Here is a 21300-nt window from a genome sequence, read left to right as displayed (position 1 = left end):
GTCTGTGGAATTTCTTATGTAGGCTGTACTTTGAGAAAATTAAAAACACGGGTCACCGAACATTTGAGAGATGTTAATAAATTACATGTCCCTAATAGAAACATCTCTATGGTGTCTAAGCATTTTGGCACAGTGCATGGTGGGGATGTATCTAATCTTAGAGTACATGGTATTGAAATAGTATATCAAAATAATCGTGGCGGGGATATGAAAAGACGCCTTTTAACTAGAGAGGCTTTTTGGATATATAATTTAAACACCCGTTTTCCCGCAGGTCTGAACAAAAGAAATGAAATATTATATCATTATTGTTAATGTTTTAATTGTTTTTTATTCAATTTGTGTACTATTTAGCCATATTGTTATATGTCTTTGTCATATATGTTTAGGACCTTTCCGGATTTATCACGTGTTCAATTAGAATTGTGTCATTGGCTTATGATAGGTATATCTAGACCTTTATATCCGGTTTTTCCTAAGGCATGAGTAAGATCCTTATGGATCGAAACGCGTAGCCGACACTATCGCTCTCATCCACTTGTTCACTATGTGCGTTGGATTACCATTTTTAAATTTGGATTAATAAAGACTTTCACCTTTTATTGGAGCTGGAGTTTCCATTCATCTTTACTATTTGCATTCGCTTGGCGTCTTGGTCAGGACGGACTCTCGTGCTCTACATCTGGTGGTCTGGTCGGTGAGCTGGCTGCGGCTTTCAGCCGTTTTTTCTCTTTTGTTATATTTATTTCATATTCTAGAATACCCAATGCGTTAGAATCGGGCCACCATCTAGTATATATATATATATATATATATATATATATATACTGCTCAAAAAAATAAAGGAAACACTAAAATCCCACATCCTAGATATCACTGAATGAAATATTCAAGTTGTAAATCTTTATTCATTACATAGTGGAACGTGTTGAGAACAATAAAACCTAATACTGATCGAGGTAAATCACAACTATTATCCCACAAAGGTCTGGAGTTGGAATGTTGCTCAAAATCAAAGTGGAAAATGAAGTTACAGGCTGATCCAACTTCAGTGGAAATGCCTCAAGACAAGGAAATGATGCTCAGTAGTGTGTGTGGCCTCCATGTGCCTATATGATCTCCCTAAAACGCCTGAGCATGCTCCTGATGAGACGGCGGATGGTCTCCTGAGGGATCTCCTCCTAGACTTGGACTAAAGCATCTGCCAACTCCTGGACAGTCTGTGGTGCAACGTGAAGTTGGTGGATGGAGCGAGACATGATGTCCCAGATGTGGTCAATCGAATTCAGGTTTGGGGAACAGGCGGGCCAGTCCATAGCTTCAATGCCTTCATCTTGCAGGAACTGCTGACACACTCCAGCCACATGAGGTCTGGCATTGTCCTGCAGTAGGAGGAACCCAGGGCCAACTGCACCAGCATATAGTCTCACAAGGGGTCTGAGGATCTCATCTCGGTACCTAATAGCAGTCAGGCTACCTCCGGTGAGCACATGGAGGGCTGTGCAGCCCTCTAAAGAAATGCCACCCCACACTATTACTGATCTACTGCCAAACCGGTCATACTGAAGGATGTTGCAGGCAGCAGATCGCTCTCCACGGCATCTCTAGACTCTGTCACGTCTGTCACATGTGCTCAGTGCGAACTTGCTTTCATCTGATTAATAGCACAATCAAGAAGCACCGAAGTATGATATATCTGAGAGCGACAAAATTCTGCTCTCCCCAAACACCAATAAGGTGTCCTATCACTGGGACCACTCCAGACAAATATAAACACGAAAAAACAGAGTGATAAAGTCCACGAAGACATAATTGTATTAAAAATGTCAATCGTAATTTTATTATGAACAAAATGTATCAACAAACATATACAAAGATAAGTCAAATGCCGCAAACGTGTGCTGTAAGCACCATGCAGGCTAAGGAGGGACAATAAGGGAAAGGCATGACGGAATTTGAGCAAAGAGGGGGAAGCACTCCCAATGTATCTTTATATAGCTGACATAGTGGTAGTGCTCATACGCTGTACAGGGTCCCTCAGGTATCCCATATGCAAAAATAACAAGATGCCACTAGTAACACAATGCAGGCTTAACCATCTTTAGGTGTCAGGAAGCGCACCCCTTCCTTCTCAAAGCCCCCGGGGAAGACAGTTCCTGCTTTCCAGCAGAAAGGGCGCAACAAGCACAACAACAAAAAAAAAATGAAATTATTATTCTCTCAAGCCGTCTGGCCATACTACACCTATTTCTTAGGGTGCTCCAGGGCTCCATCGCCCGCAGGGCCAAAGAACAGTCCCATTTTTTAGGGACGCAGAACAGTTCCATCTTTCAAGGTGCAACGTGCACTACTCTTATTTAGCAAAACACAAAATCAGCGGCGTGTATCTTGTGCCACGGCACACATTGCTGAATACCATGCCTGGTATTGGGCTGAAGATGACCCTGCAGCTGCAGGGGTCATGGATGGCCATGAAGTAGTGGAGAACTGACCAAGCCTTGTAGCAGCCTGGGTGTCAGGTATAGGTTGAGCCAGCTCAGGGCCCGGACAGTGTTCCTGGTCACCCACCGCCTCAAGGATGACTGCAACGGCATAATACTCCTGGAGGCAGTTCCTAAAAAAATGTGACTCGGTCACCCTCCCACAAAGGCTTCCCGAATTTCACGGATGCTACATTGACGTAGATCTTAGCATCCATCACGTCTTCCCGGATAAATCTGTATCCTCTTCCTATATCAGTTTAAACCAACCTCACGCGGGTGTGATGGCCAGCCATAGTACCCCCTCCTGGTTGGCACAACTCAGCCCAGATCTCTTGCTCCCACTGTTTCTTCAGCTTTATGATGCTCTCAATCCAGGCCGCCTGCCCGGGAGTAGGGAAAGGGCCATAGCAGAGCTGGAGAGCGGCTGGGCCTCCAAGGGACAGCAATGATTAGCAGACCCCCCTTCCTGTACACAGGGTGAACGATTGCCCGGGGTAAGTACCATCCCTCTGTTATCGAGGGTTGAGGTGCACTCACCCGCCCAGGAGCTGAGCCAGTCCCGGGAACACTGAATCCATCCGCAGCTGCGGCTGCAAGATGTAGTTCCAGCCCGTCCTCAGTGTTTGGTAGTAGTTTCTCTGGAGAGGTCGCCCCCTCCGGCTCCCACTGAGCAAACAACTTTAGTTCCAGGATGATGAGGTTCCTCCTCCTGGTGCCGAGACATGGTTTCCGCCTGCTGTTTTGGCTCTGCTGGTTCCGCATGCAGCTCTGGCTCTGGATGCTGCACTGGCGCCAGAGGTCTCTCTGCAAGCTGGTAAGTTGAGACTCCTGTGATGTCCTCCTACGGTCTGCCAGGTCGGGTTCTCTCGGTGGATCTTGGCACCTTTACTGCACTGAAACGCCCACAAAGGGTGAGGTCCACGTTATCAACCTCTTCTTTGGCGTTATTTCACTCCATCTTCATGGCAGCTATCTTGGCCACCACAATGTCAGTCTCTTTCACGGTATAATACAAGTCCAGTTTGTGAATCGCATCCAATATTTCAAAAGCATCCACAAATTCTTCACCACTGTTCTCTCTGGTCACAACAGTGGCATACAAATCATCATCTTCTCTTTTCACAGTTTCTCCGCATTGCAAATATAGGGGTCTGGACCAGGGCAGTAGTCATCGCCACCCAGGTGTATCTGTGCCTTGGTCTCCTTTTGTGAATTCTGTTGTCGGGCTCCCTCCTGTGGTCATGAATGGTATTTCGGCTTGTTCTGTCCATGGACTTCCTCTGGTGGGTGTTTCTGAGTTTCCTTTCACAGGTGACGAGGTTAATTCGTTAGCTGGCTGCTCTATTTAACTCCACTTAGATCTTTGCTCCAGGCCACCTGTCAATGTTCCAGTATATCATGCAACTTTCAAGCCACTCACCTATGTTTCCGACATCCAATTGTTTTACTATATCTGTGTAGTACTTTCTCTTATGATCAAATATATACAGTTGAAACCAGACGTTTTCATCCACTATATAAAAAGACACATCTGCATGTTTTTCTCAATATCTGACATGAAATTAGAATAAACCTTTCCCATTTTAAGTCAATTAGTATTACCATAATTATTAATATTTGCCAAATTCCAGAATAATGAGAGAATGTTTTAAGCATTTTTATTACTAACTGCAAAGTCAAGAGTTTACATACACTAAGATTACTATGCCTTTAAACAATTCTGGTCTGTCCATATGATGATGTCATGTGCTTGGAAGATTCTGGTAGGTTTTTTTGGCAACATCTGCGTTAAATAGAGTCTCACCTGTGGATGTATTTTAATGAAACACACAGCTTCTTTGTGTAGCATCATGGGAAAGTCTAAAGAAATCAGCCCAGATATCATGAAGAGAATTGTGGACTTGCACAAGTCTGGCTCATCCTTGGGTACAAGTCTGGCTCATCCTTGGGTACCAGTCTGACTCATCCTTGGGTACAAGTCTGGCTCATCCTTGGGTACAAGTCTGACTCATCCTTGGGTACAAGTCTGGCTCATCCTTGGGTACAAGTCTGGCTCATCCTTGGGTACAAGTCTGGCTCATCCTTGGGTACAAGTCTGGCTCATCCTTGGGTACAAGTCTGACTCATCCTTGGGTACAAGTCTGGCTCATCCTTGGGTACAAGTCTGGATCATCCTTGGGTACAAGTCTGGCTCATCCTTGGGTACAAGTCTGGCTCATCCTTGGGTACAAGTCTGGCTCATCCATGGGCACAAGACTGGCTCATCCTTGGGTACAATTTCAAGATACCTGAAGGTTCCGCTTTCATCTTTACAAACAATTATACGCAAGTACAAACAAGATGGGAATGTCTAGCCATCATACCGCTCAGGAAGGAGACGGGTTCTGTGTCCCAGAGATGAACGGACTTTGGTCCTCCATGTGCATAATATATTATTAGAGTCACACTAAAGCTGTGTGATCATCTTAATTGTTTGTTGCCAAATTGTATATCAGAGAGATTTAAATGTACACGGAGAAAAACTACTAGGGATTGAACACACAGTCACAAGCAGAAAATCTGATTTATTCTGGAAAAGGTACATCCTTTTAAAGATTATCACTTATCATACTGATCATTAGTAAAACCCCCTAATTTCTCCACACTCGGGAGGACTGTAGTCAATATTCATTGGCTTTATGATTCTGTTCTTTTCCTAAGCATTACTTAACTCTTTATTAATATAAAGTGGACACGCTATCATATCAAAGTCCATATAAGTGTTCTATAAAGCTAATGACAGGTATGATTTCTAGCACATAGACACATCATCAGTCTCTTTGATTCATAATGCATTTTGTATATATGGATTCATTTTGGATATCCTGAATCAAATACATATCCTTAGCCCCAATAAGCCAGCATGACCAGAGCCATGTTCCAGTGTCTAGTGGAAAGTCCTTCAAGAGGAGAAAAGACTGATCTAATGGCAAAATTGAAGCCATCTCTATCTTGATGGCCACTAATTGGAAAGAAATGATTAATAATTAATGCTCCAAAACACAATTTTCATAAACAAAATATAAGGTTTAACCCAAAGTAAATGAAAAAAAACGCTCAAATGATCATTATCTAATTAGCTTGTGGACTAATCTGAATTCTAAATATTAACATATTTTTATCTGTCTACAGTGCCAAAGTTACTTTGGTCCAAATGTCAAATATTTGGCATCTAAGCCTCCCAGGTATCCGGGCACATCACCAGTTTCTTCACTAATGAGGTTTGGTTGGGACATAATGTTGTTTTTTCCCCAAAGCATCACATCAAATGATGGAGATTAGTAGCATGCTATATATAAGGATGAGAAGGACAGGAGAGAACCCAAAGACCAAGAGTAAGTCCGTGAAAATGAAAACTTACTTGACTCTTTTCTTCATTGCTCTTATTGGTGCTGGTGAGTTGTTCCATAGACTAATAAGTACATAATTTTATGATATTTTGCAAAATAGCCCTAAAGATTTTTCTAAAAGCCTTAGAAATAGAATAAAGTTAGCTGGCTACTCATGTATAGTGACATGTAGCCATCTAATCCTCCACCACAATCACCATTAGCCTCCCATTACTCATTTTACCGATAGACACCCATTCTATATTAGTTATAGACTCTACAGATTTGATTTTGTTAGATTCCTTTATAAAGTATATTTCCTATAGTAAAATGTGACAAATTGGCCCCAATTCATCAAGACCGGTGTTGCTTATGCCGGTATATATGAGGGGGCATAGTAGAACCTGAGACACCTGATTTATTAAGAGGTGCACGCCGCTTGAAGAACCAAGCGCGTCTTAAAGGTGGCAGCTACTCTGTGCACTTCATCAAAAAACTTACTCCAGTCATTAAGTTACACCACAATTTATGTTGAATTAGACGAGTGTTCTCCCTTCCCCCACCAGCTACACCTATTTTGGCAAAACGAGCCTAAACAGATGCAAACATGGCAAGTTGAAATATGTTTCAGAACATTGCGCTACTCAAAAATTTTGCAATTTTTCAATGTTTTATGCAAGATTTGATTATGATTTTGATTAATTTGGGCCATTGTGTAGCCAATAAAAATGCAGCTATATACACCGATAGATCTGTCCACCATGGTAAATCATGCCCTTCCCAAAGGGGAAACCTATGACCCATGGTGGTCATACTGCAATTTTTTTAAAGCCAACAACATAGTTCAGATTTAACGAACAATATATCCAAGGGAATTTGCTGATGTATGTGTATACTCTACTGAAACCAACTGTATATCTATTAGAGGTTATCAAAATTATTCAAATTACTCTCAAGCGGGATCCATTTGGATTCTCCGTAGCAGTTGGATCAGGGCAATGTTCACTTCTGCACCGACAAATTTTTGCCCGGCATCTTGGCTGCCTTTGCTGATTACTAGGCGCAACTGAACATTGCCCTGGTCCAACTGCCTTCAACAACTGAACTAAATACCAGTCCAGGGTGGTTGGAATAGTTTTGAATATCTCTACTAGCAATGTAGATGCTGATCTATCTATTATCTATCTATTATCTATCTATCTATCTATCTATCGATCTATCTATCTATTTATCTATCTATTATCTATCTATCTATTATCTATCTATCATCTATCTATTTATTTATTATCTATCTATTATCTATCTATCACATATCTATGTAGCTATTATCTATGTAGCTATTCTCTATCTCGCTATTATCTGTCTACAAGATGGTGGCCCGATTCTAATGCATCGGGTATTCTAGAATACATATGTAGTTTATTTATGAAGATTTTAGAATAATACAATGAATACACAGAATTCGGCTGGCCGCGACTAATTGGCGAAGTGCGGTTCAAATCTTTGCGGCCGGAGTGTGCCTGTGGCTGATTGTTCGCGGCCGGCCACGTAGTATATAGCACAGCCATGTAGTATATAGCACAGCCACGTAGTATATAGCAGCCCACATAGCATATAACACAGCGACGTAGTATATAACACAGCTCACGTAGTATATAACAGCCCACATAGCATATAACACAGCCCACGCAGTATATAACACAGCCCACGCAGTATATAACACAGCCCACGTAGTGTATAACACAGCCACGTAGTATATAGCACAGCCCACGTAGCATATTGCACAGCCCACGTAGTATATTGCACAGCCACGTAGTATATTACACGCCCACATAGTATATAACAGCCCACGGAGTACATAACACAGCCCACGTAGTGTATAACACAGCCACGTAGTGTATAACACAGCCCACATAGTATATTGCACAGCCCATGTAGTATATTGCACAGCCCATGTAGTATATTGCACAGCCCATGTAGTATATTGCACAGCCACATAGTATATTGCACAGCCACGTAGTATATTGGACAGCCACGTAGTATATTGCACAGCCCACGTAATATATTGCACAGCCACATAGTATATTGCACAGCCAGATAGTATATGGCACAGCTCACGTAGTATATTGCACAGCACACATAGTATATTGCACAGCCACGTAGTATATAGCACAGCCACATAGTATATTGCACAGCCATGTAGTATATTGCACAGCCACGTAGTATATAGCACAGCCACATAGTATATTGCACAGCCCATGCAGTATATTACACAGCCATGTAGTATATTACACAGCCCATGTAGTATATAGCACAGCGACGTAGTATATAACACAGCTCATGCAGTATATAACACAGCCACGTAGTCCCACATAGTATATAGCACAGCCAAGTAGTATATAGCACAGTCACGTGGTATATTGCACAGCCATGTAGTATATTGCACAGTCCACGTAGTATATTGCACAGTCCACAATGTATATTGCATAGTCCACATAGTATATGGCACAGCCCACGTAGTGTATAACACAGCCACGTGGTATATTGCACAGCCATGTAGTATATTGCACAGTCCATGTAGTATATTGCACAGTCCACAATGTATATTGCACAGTCCACATAGTATATGGCACAGCCCATGTAGTATATAACACAGCCACGTGGTATATTACACAGCCCACATAGTATATAGCACAGCCATGTAGTATACTGCACAGCCGACGCAGTATATAACACAGCCCACGCAGTATAAAGCACAGCCCATGCAGTATATTACAGCCACGTAATATATTACACAGCCCACGTAGTATATTGCACAGCCACGAAGTATATTGCACAGCCACCTAGCATATTGCACAGCCACGTAGTACATTGCACAGCCACGTAGTATATAGCACAGCCCAAGTAGTATATAGCACAGCCACATAGTATATTGCACAGCCGACACATTATATTGCAGAGCTGACGCAGTATATAACACAGCCCACGCAGTATATAGCACAGCCCACGCAGTATATAGCATAGCCACATAGAATATTACACAGCCCACGTAGTATATAGCACAGCCACGTATTATATTGCACAGCCGATGTAGTATATAACACAGCCCACGCAGTATATTACACTGCCCACGTAGAATATAACACAGCCCACACAGTATATAGCAATGTGGGCACCATATCCCTGTTTAAAAAAAGAATTAAAAAAAATAGTTATATACTCACCCTCCGACGGCCCCCGGATCCAGCCCAAGCCTTTCCCGCTCCTCGTGCGGTCCCAAGCGGCAATAACATGTGATGATGTAGCGGCCTCGCGAGACCGCTACATCATCTCCGGTCATTGCCGCAATGCATTCTGGGGACCGAAGCAGCGCGCAAGGAGTGGGAAAGGCCTGGGCTAGATCCGGGGGCCATCGGAGGGTGAGTATATAATGATTTTTTTTACTTTTTTTATTATTTTTAACATTATATGTTTTTACTATTGATGCTGCATAGGCAGCATCAATAGTAAAAAGCTGGTCAAACAGAGGGTTAATGGCAGCGCTAACAGACTGGGTTACACCACATTATGCCGCGGCAGTTAGACAGACGGAAGTGACCCTTAGACAATTATATAGTAGATTATCTATCATCTATCTATCACATATCTATCTACCTATTATCTATCTATTATCTATTTATTATCTATCTATCTATCTATCCATTATCCATCTATATATTATCTATCTATTATCTATGTATTATCTATCTATCTATCTATTTATCTATCTATCTATCTATTATCTATTTATTATCTATCTATTATCTATCCATTTATATATTATCCATCTATATATTATCTATCTATTATCTATCATCTATCTATTATCTAACTATTATCTATCTATTATCTATCTATCTATCTATCTATCGATTTATTATCTATTATCTATCCATCTATTTATTATCGATTTATCTATTGTATATCTATCTATTATCTATCTATTATCTATTTATTATCTATGTATCTATCTATTATCTCTCTATCTATTATCTATCATTATCTATTATCTACCTATCCATTATCTATCTATTATCTAGCTATTATCTATCTATCGATCTATTATCTATCTATCTATTCTATTTATTATCTAACTATCTATTGATCTATCTCTCTATCATCTGTATCTATTATCTGTTATCTATTATCTACCCTTTTGTCTAAAAATGTTACCTCTGTTTCAGCTCATGGCATCAAATGCAAAAGATGCTGGGTTAATGACTACATGCAATGTTGCAACGAAAAAGAAATTGACTGCCCTGGATCTAAGTGTATGACGACTTCTGAATATTGTAAATGCAGTAAGTGTGACTTCTACAAAATACGTCATGGTTATATAATAGAGCATCAGTGGCTCACTCTAAAATCTATTAACAAACTAAAAGAATGTACCCTATTTTACAAAAATGTTAGGCAGGTGTTGAAAAAAATTGCAAAGAATGCTTCCAAAATTAGAAGTGCTAATTGTTTAATTTCATGAATTAATAAAATGTAAATTCACAAAAGATAAATCTAAATCAAATCAATATTTGATGGCTGCTCTTTACCTTCTTCAGGTCGTTTAGATACTCTTGCACTTGCATACAGATTTTGGAGGAGCTCAGCAGGGAGATTGTTCCAAATTTCTTGGAGAACAGACCCCAGATCTTCTGTGTATGAGGCTTGTTCTGATCCTGCTGTCTCTTCATGTGATCCCAGACAGACTGGATGATGTGAGATCAGGGCTCTGTAGGGCCATATCTGTTGTGAATTCCGCTCTTTGGCTCCCTCCTGTGGTTTTTAGTGGTATGGCTGCTTCTTGGATTTAGCTTCAGCAGCTGTTTTCACTGATCGTCTTTCTGGCTCGGCTATATTAGTCTGGCCTTATCCTTCATTCAATGCCAGTTGTCAATTGTTCCTGCCTGGAGTCATTGCTCTTAGGACTTTCCTGACACTCTGACCAGTTCATCAAAGCTAAGTCCTTGCTTGTGCTTTTGCGGTTCTCTTGTTGTGGACTTGTTGTTCAGCACCTTCTTGTTTTTGTTCATTTGTCCAGCTTTTCAGTATGGATCTATTCAGCTAAGCTGGAAGCTCTGGGCAGCAGAGTTTGCCCTCCACACCTTTAGTCAGGTGTGGAGATTTTTGCATTTCTCTGCGGTGGACTTTTTCTAGTTTTTATTACTGACCGCACAGCGTTCTGTCATGTACTATTTTCTATCTAGCTAGAAGTGGCCTCCTGTGCTAAATCTTGTTTCATACTACGTATGTCATTTCCTTCTCCTCTCACAGTCATTATTTGTGGGGGGCTAATCTATCCTTTGGGGATTTACTCTGAGGCAAGATAGTTTTCCTGCTTCTATCTTTAGGGGTAGTTAGCTCTTAGGCTGTGACGAGATGCCTAGGTAGAGTTAGGAGCATTCCACGGCTACTTCTAGTGTTGTGTTGAGCTTAGGGACTGCGGTCAGTATAGTTGCCACCTGCTCAGAGCTAGACGCATGTCGCTCCTTAATCACCAGATCATAACACATATCATCACTTCCAGGAATTTTTGTTCTTTGCAGAACAAATCTAGAGCCAATCAGACATATATTTATGCTGGATTCACAGCTACTCTGTTCAGTTCTGCTCTATAATGTTACCAATGCTGTTGTTGTTTCAGATCACAGATACAATAGAGTAGTAATCGCTTATTTTTCTTCTTTACACTTAAAATAGTTCTTAACGACATTGGTTGGGTGGTTGGGGTAATTTTCGTGCTGCAGAACAAGTCTAGAGCCAATCAGACGTACATTTATGCTGGATTCACAGCTACTTTGTTCAGTTCTGCTCCATGATGTTACTAATGCTGCTGCTGTTTCAGACCACAGATACAGTAGAGTAGGAATCACTCATGTCTTTGTGTGCAGTGTATGGGAGACATCATAGCAGATTGACTTTATTCACATATATTTATTATATATCCCCACATACAATTTATTTATGAAGCCTTTAAATGAATTATTCTTTAAATCAACTTTTATACATTTAATTTAAGAGGGTGTAGAATTCAACACAATACAGAAAACCTGCGCGATAGAAGAGCTTTGCGGTGTCTGCTACTCTGCATCCAACATCCATGGATTCCAGCTGCGAGTCAGTAATGAATGTGGAGACTGAGAACGTAGCAATGCTGATCTGAATTTCAAAAGTGAGTATAAATATTTCTCTATTTTCTCTTCTTTCTCCCAGTTTCTATATTTACCAATACATTTTTCGAGTCATTTTCCAAATAATATCCTGCCATTGAGAATGACAGCTGATCGAGGCCTTCTGATCGGTTTGAGGTCGTTGAGTTTTGTTCAGGACAGTCATGGCCGGCACGGACATTGTGGTCTGTACTCAAACTATTAATGTCAGCTATGTGGAGTCGGCTATATAGAAATATTGTAAGTGCAGACCACAATGTCCATGCTGGCCAGAGCTCTCCTGAACAAAGCTCAACAGCCTCTTAAACACATAGGAGGCAGTTGAGTTTGGGTCAAGAGTGAGAGCATAAGTCAAAGTTCTCACTAGTTTTCCTGGGAAATTCGAGTTATTCTTTACAAATTGAATGTCCTTAATTATACTCTAAGATCCCTCAAGACCCCAGAGCATAATGAAGGTAATATTTGAATAGAAAGGAATTTTGTTATACCCATCTTATCGCTCACCTTGGCCCTTCCGCAACTCACCATCACTCATCACGTCCTCATCGCATCTTCTGATACCCTCATGTTGGAATCTTTGGTCTTCTCGCACTGTTCTGGACTTTGGGATTCATGGCGTCTGGGAGGTTTCTGCATGGAAGCGTGAGAGGCTAGCAGCATTTGCACTTGCTCATAACCCTTTTGGACACCCTGAAATCCTTCACAGTGCGAGAGAACCGAAGACTTCATCATGAGCGGTGGGGATCAGAAGATGACAGGACGGATGAATAGAGAAGGGGCCAAAATGGTAAGTGGTGAGGTGGATTTAATATTTTCTTTTTTATTTTTTAACCTTTTGGCAATTCATAATGGTTCAGAAAAATGACTGCCAGTGGAGAAAGCAGATTTTTGTAAAATAAAAGCAAAATTCAGTTCCACTAAAAATTTATTTGCTCATGCCTATTCACGAGACCTCATCTGTTCTCAGAAAATGAATGTAGGGCATGTGAAGTCAACCGCTAGATAGGGAACATGTTCATGTTACTGCTGTACTTAATCATAAGGAAAATCTTGAGTAAAAATAAAGGGAAAATAAGGTTTTATCCAAGTCACAATGGGGAGACCAAAGTTCCAAGCTTCTTCATCAGGACGAACCACAGTGTCACTGTAGTTTGTCTTGATAAAGAAGTCTGGAACTTCGAAAAGCTTTGACTAATAATCAGCTTTCCTGAATATTGCTCTCTTCTATTCTTCCATACGGCAAAACAGAATTAAGTTTTAGATTACTTCACTACTTAGTTCACAGAAGTCTTCCTAGACTGAAAAAACTGCAAAAAAAATCATGTTAACAGGAACGTAGACCAGTGTTCCTCAACCCAAGTCCTCAAAGACCACCAACAGGTTGTGTTTTCAGGATTCCCTTAGTATTAACTAAGTAATATTGTGGAGTACTAAGGAAAACCAGAAAACGTGATCTATTTTTGGGCCTTGAGGACTGGGGTTGGGGAACACTGCCATATAAACTAACGCGCACTTGTTCTATCTTTGAAAACCATGGTAGAACACATACGTGAAGAAGGGACTTCTGATTGAGGCTTTACATACATGTAATGCAGATTGCAGGAACATGGTGGAAATCATTTTGTTGTGTGCACCATATGTAGTCGTGTCATATTTAGATACTCCACTAGTATTTCAATGCATGGATCTATTTATGTCATTTCAACAAATTATTTAAATTAATTACTTAATTTATTTACTTTTTTCATTTATTTGTTCATTCATTGTTTTGTTTGCTTCCATTTTCGCATTTTTCAAGCACTCCTTCAACCTATTAATCATTACATTTTTCATTTCTTTAGACCTTATTTATTAATTTCCTTGATTATTTATTTTGTTATTTATGATACTGTTTATGTCTTTAATTCTTTTATGTATTAATAATTACTTGTTAAGGACTTATTAATGTATTATTTGTTTTTTTTTACAAGAAATTTGCGAGGATCCGTTGCCACTGAATAAATATAAGTGTCCAAGCTGTTTTCTTACCAACACTACCAAAGGATGTACAGCTGAAGGAGAGATGGTTTGCGGCAGAACCGAAACCGAGTGTTTTAGATATGGCGGAACTCTTCAACTGTCGAGTAAGACTTTTTCTTTTCTTAAGTCACAACTGGTACAGGAGAGAGGACCCTGCCCGCGAGGGCTCACAATCTACAAGGGATGGGTAAGAATACAGTAGGTGAGGATAGAGCTGGTCGTGCAGTGGTTTGGTTGATCGGTGGTTACTGCAGGTTGTAGGCTTGCCGGAAGAGGTAGGTCTTCAGGTTCTTTTTGAAGGTTTCTATGGTAGGTGAGAGTCTGATGTGTTGTGGTAGAGAGTTCCAGAGTAGGGGTGATGCGTGAGAGAAATCTTGTATGCGATTGTGGGAAGAGGAGATAAGAGGGGAGTAGAGAAGGAGATCTTGTGAGGATCGTAGGTTGCGAGCAGGAAAGTACTGGGAGATGAGGTCACAGATGTATGGAGGAGACAGGTTTTGCATGGCTTTGTACGTCATGGTTAGGGTTTTGTACTGGAGTCTCTGGGTGATGGGGAGCCAGTAAAGGGATTGACAGAGGAGAGAGGCCGGGCAATAGCGGGGTGACAGGTGGATTAGTCGGGCAGCTGAGTTTAGAATAGGGTTGCGAGAGTGTTAGTGGGGAGGCCACAGAGCAAGAGGTTACAGTAATCGAGGCAGGAGATGATGAGGGCATGGACTAGGGTTTTTGCAGATTCTTGGTTTAGGAATGTACGGATCCGTGAAATATTTTTGAGTTGAAGGCGGCAGGAAGTGGAAAGGACTTGGATATGCGGTTTGAAGGGGAGATCAGTGTCAAGGATTACCCCGAGACAGCGAGCTTGTGGGACTGGGGAGAGTGGGCAGCCATTTACTGTAATGGATAGGTTCGTTGGGGGGGGGCGCGTGAGATGGGGGAAAGACGATGAATTCTGTTTTGTCCATGTTAAATTTTAGAAATCTAGCAGAGAAGAAGGATGTAATAGCGGATAGACATTGAGGGATTCTGGTTAGTAGAGTGGTGATATCTGGTCCAGAGATGTAGATCTGTGTGTCGTCAGCATAGAAATTATGCTGAAAACCGTGAGATTCTATGAGCTGTCCCAGGCCAAAGGTGTAAATGGAGAAGAGCAGGGGCCCTAGAACTGAACCTTGCGGGACTCCGACAGATAGGTGGAGAGCTGAGGAGGTGGTGTGTGAGTGGGAGTTGCTGAATGTCCGGTCAGTTAAGTATGATGAGATCCAGGATAGTGCCAAGTCTGTGATGCCAAGGGATGAGAGGGTCCGCAGCAGCAGGGAATGGTCCACTGTGTCAAAGGCAGAGGACAGGTCCAGGAGGAGGAGGATAGAGTAGTGTCGCTTGCTCTTGGCGGTTAATAGGTCATTGGTGACCTTAGTTAGGGCAGTTTCAGTGGAATGGTGTGACCGGAAGACTGATTGTAAGCGGTCGAAGTGGGAGCAGGAAGATAGATGGGAGGACAGTTCAAGATGGACGTGTTGTTCCAGTAGTTTTGAGGCATAGGGGAGAAGTGATATAGGGCGATAGCTAGATACAGAGGATGGGTCAAGAGAGGTCTTTTTGTGGATAGGTGTGATTGAGGCATGTTTAAACCTTGAGGTGAAAACACCAGTTGTTAGTGATAGGTTGAAGAGATGGGTTAGGGTTGGGATGAAGACTGTGGCAAGGTTTGGGATGAGGTCAAGTGCACAGGTGGTGAGATGCGATCTTGAGAGTAGAGTGGAGAGTTGATCTTCTGTAATGGTGGAGAAGTTGGTTTTGGAGGTGGAGGGCTGGGTATTTGGGAGGAAGGGCTCTGGAGGTTGTTGACTAAAACTGTCTCTGATGTTCTCAATCTTCTGCTTGAAAAATGAGGCAAAGTCTTCAGCTGAGATGAGTGGGGAGGGAGGAGGTGCTGGGGGACGGAGGAAAGAGTTGAAGGTGTTGAATAACTGTTTAGGGTTGTGAGACAGGGAGGATATGAGAGATGAGAAGTAGGTTTGTTTTGCTGTGGCGAGTGTGGTCTTGAAAGTAGTGAGGGACTGTATGAATGCGATGACGTGCTCGTTGGAGTGGGATCTTTTCCATCTCCGCTCAGCAGCCCTGGAAGCTCGCATCAGTTCTTTGGTCAGGCTGGTGTGCCAGGGCTGTCTGTTGATTTTGCAAGCTTTGGTATGTGTGAGAGGGGAAAGAGATTCCAAAGCTACAGCTATTGTGGTGTTATATAGAGCGGCAGCGTCATCCGCATTGTGTAGGGAACTTATGTCTGTGAGAGGGAGGAGGGATTCAGAGAGTGAGTGTAGATCAAGGTGTTTAAGATTTGTGCGAGGGTTTGCAAGTTTGTAGGGTGGGGATTGTAGACAAGGAGTGGAGAGGGAAGAGAATGTAAGTAGATTGTGGTCAGAAAGAGGAAGAGGTGAGTTAGAGAGGTTAGATAGGGAGCAGAGGCGGGATAAGATGAGGTCCAATGTGTGACCATCTTTGTGAGTGGCTGCAGAAGACCATTGAGTGAGGCCGAAGGAGGAAGTGAGAGATAGAAGCTTAGTGGCTGCTGAGAGGGAATTGTCAATGGGGATGTTGAAGTCGCCCATGATGATAGTGGGGATGTCCGCAGAAAGGAAATGAAGTAGCCAGGTGGTGAAGTGGTCAAAGAAGGTGGTGGCTGGCCCTGGGGGGGCGATAAATGACAGCCAGTTGAAGGTTGGAGGGGGAGTAGATGGGCACAGAGTGCACCTCAAAGGAAGTGAGGGTAACAGAGGGTGGCAGTACGATTGGGGTGAAGGAGCAGTTGTCTGACAGGAGAAAACCTACTCCTCCACCTTGCTTGCTGCTGGGGCGGGGTGTGTAGGAAAGCTGGAAGCCACCATACGAAAGTGCAGCAGGAGAGGCTGTGTCAGAAGGGGTGAGCCAGGTTTCGGTGATGGCGAGGAAGGAAAGCTTGTGAGTAATAAAAAGACCATGGATGTAGGAAAGCTTGTTGCAGATAGAGCGAGCGTTCCACAGAGCTCCTGTTAGTGGGACTGGGGAGGTGGGGGCTGGGCGAATGGGTATAAGGTTAGAGAGGTTACGGAAATTTGTGATAGAGCGTGGATGGGAGGTAGAACTGACTGTGAGGATGTGGTGAGGAGGATCAGGATTTGGAGAGATATCACCAGCAGTCAGAAGGAGCAGAGAAAGTGTTAGCAGGTGGAGCAGGAGAGGACATGAGGTGGCTGTCTGTGCTTGGAGACAGAGGATTGTATGTTGAGGAACAGTTCTGAGGAGGAGGTGAGATGGATAGGGAGGATTGATGACGAGATGAACAGTTCCTTACTGTAGGAATTAGGGGAGTTAGCAGAAAGTGAAGGATTATAGGGTTGAGACTGAGAGTGAAAATAAACAGAATCATTGTTTACAGTGACTGGCCAGTTACCTTCAGTTCCCTTCTGGTTCAATTCTGGTTTTAATTCGACATTAATCTTCACACTTCTAGACGATTATTATTGTGGAGTTTTATGACATACCCTACTTCACTAAGTCATTTAATGGAGTTTTTTTTTTTACTGTTTTTTATAGATGGACAGACTGTGGGGATGTCTGTACAAGGTTGCATTACAGAACTTGGCTGCAAATATGAATATAAGCCTGTTCCAGGAGTTCGTGAAATTGACAGAGATCACTTCATCTGTGAAAAAGCAAAGACCATTTAGAATGTAATCAATTTAGAATTAGTAACTTTAGTAGCATAAGGCTAAGTGCACACACAGTTTTTTGAAGAGTATTTGTAGTGGATCCATTCAAAATCCTTTTCGAAAACTCTTCTTATTAATTTATTATGGGAAATCCAATTTGCTGCTCAGATGAGGAGTTTTTTTAGCATTAATTTCAGAAGAGTCTTTGAAAAATATATGTGTTACTCCAATTTAATCACAAATTAGACAAAAGTATACATGCAATAAATATTTTATTAAAATGCTCGACTACACAGTAAAAAAATAAAATCTAAAAGTTAAAAATAAAAACAAGTTACAATGAAAGCAGGGGGAGGCCAATGAGAGACATAAAATAATTAAAGCAAGAAAACAATAGAAAGGGTAGACAATAGATTGCAGAATGCTGCCAAGAAGTGATGATAACAGGGATGTATATGGATATAATGAATATCCGCAAAGGTAACTATAATGCAATTCAGCGAGTTAGATATATAGAGCTTTGGTGCAATGTAATGCACAAAAATAATATCAATAGTGAAGAGATAAAGTTACATAATAATAGAATGTGTCACATAAGCCTTCCTCTCAGACCCCGACGTACGTTTCAACATTATTTTGTTGGTTTGAAAACTGTATGGTAGAAAAAAAAATGAAAGTTCATGTCACTTCTTTAAAGGAGATCCTGAAGGAAAACTCTTCAAGTCAGGCACTGTCCAATCAAATTAATGCAAAAAAATAAACGACACAATGAAGGAAAAAAGTCTTCCAAAACTTTTCAATACTTCCCAAGGAAAATCTTCTGAAAAAAGTAAAACATCTCTGAAAATTTGGTCTCAAAAGAAGGAAAAGTATTCTGAAGCGGTTTCTGGTCATCAAAAAACTCAGTGTGAACATAGCCTGATAATGATTTTAGTAATATTAGTAACATATGAACAGCTTTAGTGCCGTGAATCGTCTACTGCTTATTAATAAAGTATTTAACAGCACTGTGTGATTGGTGGATGATGTCATCAAACATAGATTACTATAAAGGCAATCTGGGCTACCGCCTGGGGCCACGTGACTCCGGGAGGGTCCATAGCCAGATTACCCTCACTATAATGGCTTGAGCGCTGCCATCGTGCGCTCCATTGTCTATAGGAGCTATATGGATGCTCATGCTTTATATAAGAGGCTATGTAGGGGCTTTTACTGCATATAGTGGGAAATTGGAGGGCTCATTTTGTATATAGTGGGCTATTTGAGGGTTCACACTGTATGTAGAGATAATATGTGGGGGCTCACAGTGTATAAAGAAGTGTATAAAGTGTATAAAGAAGGGTATGTGGGTGCTCATATTATATATAGGAGGCTATATGGGCACTCTTACTGTATGTAGGAGGCTATGTGGGGGCTCACACTATATAGGAGGCTATATGGGGGCTCATACTGTATATAGGAGGCTATGTGGGGGCTCTCACTGTATATCGGAGGCTATGTGGGGGCTCACACTGTATATAGGAGGCTATGTGAGGGCTCATACTGTATATAGGAAGCTATGTGGGGGCTCACACTGTATATAGGAAGCTATGTGGGGGCTCACACTGTATAGGAGGCTATGTGAGGGCTCATACTGTATGTAGGAAGCTCTGTAGGGGCTCACGCTGTATATAGGTGGTATGTGAGGGCTCACATATGCAGTGAGGCTATATGGGGGCTCACGTCGCATAGAAAGAAGCTATGTGGGATCTTTTACTGTATATAGAAAAAGCCATGTGAGGGCTCATACTGTATTTAGAAGGCTTTATGAGGGTTCATACTTTATATAGGAGGCTATGTGTGGGCACATAATGTATATAGGAGGCTATGGAGGGGCTCATATCACATATAGAGAGGCTATATGAGGCTCACATTGTATATATAGAAGCAATGAGGGGGCTCATACTGTATATGGGGTGAAATGTGGGGGCTCACACTGTATATAGGGGGTTATGTGAGGGCTCATACCTTATACTGTATATAGTAAGCTATGTGGTAGCTCATACTGCATTTAAGAACTATGTGAAGGTTAATACTGTATATAAGGAGGTATTATGAGGGCTCATACTTTATATAGAGGCTATGTGGGGGCTCATATTGCATATGGTGTGGTGACGTGGGGGCTCACACTGTATATATGAAGCAATGTGGGGGGTCATACTGTATATAGGGATGATATGTGGGGACTCATACTCTATATTGCGGCTATGCAAGGGCTCATTTTGCATATTGGGGCTATGTAGGTGCTCACACTGTATAAATAAAGATTTTTCTGTATTTTCATGACTATGAAAACTGTAAATTCACACTGAAGGTATCAAAACTATGAATTAACACATGTGGAATTATATACTTAACAAAAAAGTGTGAAACAACTGAAATTATGTCTTATATTCTAGGTTCTTCAAAGTAGCCACCTTTTGCTTTGATGACTGCTTTGCACACTCTTGGCATTCTCTTGATGAGCTTCAAGAGGTAGTCACAACAACTGTTAAGAGTAGACTTTGTGCAGCAGGCCTTCATGGTAAAATAGCTGCTAGGAAACCGCTGCTAAGGACAGGCAACAAGCAGAAGAGACTTGTTTGGGCTAAAGAGCACAAGGAATGGACATTAGACCAGTGGAGATCTGTGCTTTGGTCTGATGAGTCCAAATTTGAGATCTTTGGTTCCAACCACCGTGTCTTTGTGCGACGCAGAAAAGGTGAACGGATGGACTCTACATGCCTGGTTCCCACCATGAAGCATGGAGGAGGAGGTGTGATGGTGTGGGGGGCTTTGCTGGTGACACTGTTGGGGATTTATTCAAAATTGAAGGCATACTGAACCAGCATGGCTACCACAGCATCTTGCAGCGGCATGCTATTCCATCCGGTTTGCGTTTAGTTGGACCATCATTTATTTTTCAACAGGACAATGACCCCAAACACACCTCCAGGCTGTGTAAGGGCTATTTGACCAAGAAGGAGAGTGATGGGGTGCTACACCAGATGACCTGGCCTCCACAGTCACCAGACCTGAACCCAATCGAGATGGTTTGGGGTGAGCTGGACCGCAGAGTGAAGGCAAAAGGGCCAACAAGTGCTAAGCATCTCTGGGAACTCCTTCAAGATTGTTGGAAGACCATTCCCGGTGACTACCTCTTGAAGCTCATCAAGAGAATGCCAAGAGTGTGCAAAGCAGTCATCAAAGCAAAAGGTGGCTACTTTGAAGAACCTAGAATGTAAGACATAATTTCAGTTGTTTCACACTTTTTTGTTAAGTATATAATTCCACATGTGTTAATTTATAATTTTGATGCCTTCAGTGTGAATTTACAATTTTCATAGTCATGAACATACAGAAAAATCTTTAAATGAGAAGGTGTGTCCAAACTTTTGGTCTGTACTGTATGTACCCCATCCTGGGCCCCTTCCTGGTATATATGTCCCTCATCCTGGTATATATGTCCCCATCTTGGTATATACAGTATGCCCCCCATCCTGGTATATATGTTCCACATCCT

The 21300-nt window shown here is 41.8% G+C and overlaps 1 protein-coding gene across 2 annotated transcripts in view; it reads right to left on the bottom strand.

Annotated features, from left to right (window-relative positions):
- The window catches only part of LOC138651047 (phospholipase A2 inhibitor and Ly6/PLAUR domain-containing protein-like), a 47432-nt gene extending 36825 nt beyond the window's left edge, over positions 1 to 10607 (bottom strand). For both annotated transcript variants that reach the window (XM_069740986.1, XM_069740987.1), the window contains exon 1: positions 10438 to 10607. The gene's annotated coding sequence lies outside the window, so the exon portion shown is untranslated. The remainder of the gene's footprint in view (positions 1 to 10437) is intronic.
- Positions 10608 to 21300: the final 10693 nt, after the last annotated feature.

This window comes from Ranitomeya imitator, chromosome 10 (assembly GCF_032444005.1).
Source record: "Ranitomeya imitator isolate aRanImi1 chromosome 10, aRanImi1.pri, whole genome shotgun sequence".
NCBI classification, from domain to species: Eukaryota; Metazoa; Chordata; class Amphibia; order Anura; family Dendrobatidae; genus Ranitomeya; species Ranitomeya imitator.
The sequence above is the reverse complement of the archived record's forward strand: the minus strand, read 5'-3'. Positions and strand labels throughout refer to the sequence as shown.